Source organism: Aphis gossypii, chromosome 2, assembly GCF_020184175.1.
Source record: "Aphis gossypii isolate Hap1 chromosome 2, ASM2018417v2, whole genome shotgun sequence".
Lineage (NCBI taxonomy): Eukaryota > Metazoa > Arthropoda > Insecta > Hemiptera > Aphididae > Aphis > Aphis gossypii.
In genome coordinates this window covers 72,558,930-72,561,483 of record NC_065531.1, presented here as the reverse complement: position 1 = coordinate 72,561,483, position 2,554 = coordinate 72,558,930, and positions in this window count along the sequence as shown.

The following is a 2,554-nucleotide window of genomic DNA, read 5'->3' as shown; positions in this document are numbered from 1 at the left end:
TTTATTTCTGTAATAATAGAAAATAGATGTGTATATTATTACTTGGTATTTACTAATTTTGTCATACTCTTTTGGTTGTAAATTGTAAATGTACCTATAGTTAAAGATTAAAACAATTGTTTTCTTATAAGTATGATTTGAATATTATTTATATAAATGTATTTAAAATATTATTTTATTCCTGTTATTTTATTTTAAGTTGTATTGTTTATTCATATTTATTTATAAATTAAACCAAGTTTGAAAAACTCAATAAATTGACATAAATTAAAATATTTTTCATATTTTTTTTATTGTTCTTGGATTCCTTTTAGGACTTGTTGAATTTTATGGATATATTAGGCAGAAATATTAAATGGTCAAATTTACTACAAAATATAAAGATTGTATAATAAAATAATTTACAAAAATACAGTAAATTTACATTGGAATAATAATTTTTAACTAAAAATAGTCTAATGCCAGTTTACATAAAAAATTGATTAAATTAATAGTATACCAAAATTTAAGGAACTATGAACTCACTATTGATTCATTAAAATAATGTTTAGTGACTATGCAACCATCGGCCATTGCAACTTGGTATAAATAATTATAATAATTTTTTAAACTAGGTATTACCTATATAATGCACTAACAACTTTTATATTTTTTTCAAATATATTGTAAATGTAAAATAAGACTACCTATGATATTTAAAAATCATGATCTAAAACTGCATATTATTCTTAAATAATAAATGTATCACTTTAAGGCTCTAGTAGTCTAGTGTATTGTGCATAAATAGCCAGCGATCACATTGTAATTTATAAATTATATATATAAATCAATAAATCAGCGAAGTTTTATTTCATAGTAAAGTTTTTTAAGTTAATAATATTATGTTACTTAAACCTATAACGAGAATGTGATTTCAACTTTAAATAATGTATCCGATATACCGCGTGTATTCATACATCGTATAAAAATTTGAGCTTAATCAATAAATTATATTATGTTAGGACTAACAAAGTCACCTGTTACCTATACCCTTATTATAATCCAATACTTGGCATGATATAACAGTGTTATGTTCATATATGGGTATCTGGTATATATAATATATATTATATACAAGTACCGAAGTACCTATTATAGAGCATTGATTAAATACACATGATAATGTATATAATATACAGTATATTTAATATTTTAGTCAATATATAAATTATGCATCGTTATATTATACTTCTAAATAAAAAAAAAGACATGATGTGTTGTTATTTTTTGTTATAGCTATTATATTTATATTTGTATAAACCCGGGCAAGTGGTGTTAAGTGCGTATTTCCTCCTCTCTCGCGACCTTAAAAAATATATCTATATATACCTACTTAATAATAACACAGAACAATATACAGTGAAACCACGATAACTCAAACCTTAATTGTTCGAATTTCTCGATTAGTCGAAGTCATTGGAGTTGGAATTTGTTTTATAACTTAAATTCTTCGACATACATTACCGAAAATTACTGAAATACAATATATATATAATAACTAGGTACGTATAATTAGTGTATGTATACCTATATATAACGATAATTGAAATTGAAAACCGATTAATTTTATCAATCTTTACTTAATCTCTAATATGTTATCCATGGAATAAATAAATTAAATTATAAAATAGTAGAAAGTAAAAACTATAATAGTAGTAATAATAAATTAGTATTGTATAAAAAAATATTTTCTGCGATCACTTGAATTCTTTTTTGTCTTCGACCAATTTGCGCTATCGAGGTTCTACTGTATTCATATATTATATTACTTCTGGCATCGCAAAACTGTAAGTAATATATAGTTTATGTATATTTATGTAGTTTTGCAATCCTAGCAGTTTATGGTATTATTGGTACTAAAAGAACTTGTTATAAATTCAAATTCTCAAAATGCATAAACATATTAGATTTTATGGTATTTTATATTTGTTAATAATAAAAATTAATACAGCTTTGGTAAGTTTTTTAAAATCATGTTTGCGATCTCTACAAAATCAGCTCAATTTATTGGCACCTGTAGGTATGCGAGCTGAATTAATAATAATATTTTATTCAAAACGATAAACTCGCGTACAGCAGTTAACGGTATACTGCAAAATAGTTTTCTGCAAAGTGGTCTAAGTAGGAGTAGGTTAACTGTTAAGTACGTAGCTTTTATAAAATAATATTATGTAGGTACGTCCCGTTGTCGTGGTGGGGAAGTTGCAGTGGATCTGGAAGGGCGCATCGCATATAATACGTTCCTACGTCATACTGTTTACCTATACGGCTAAACAATTGTATATAGGTGTCTACTTAAACATATATATATATTATATATGAATATATGATTTGAGAACTCACGCTGGATCATTATTTATATACTTAGACATTAGACCGTAATTTTATATTATTATATCGCCACGTTTTTTGTTTTTAATGATTCCCTCGTCCTTGTAATGCCCATGCCTAGAATCGTAGATCGCGCTTTACCTATTTTAGTTTAACATAATGTAGGTACCTACAAAGTATTTTA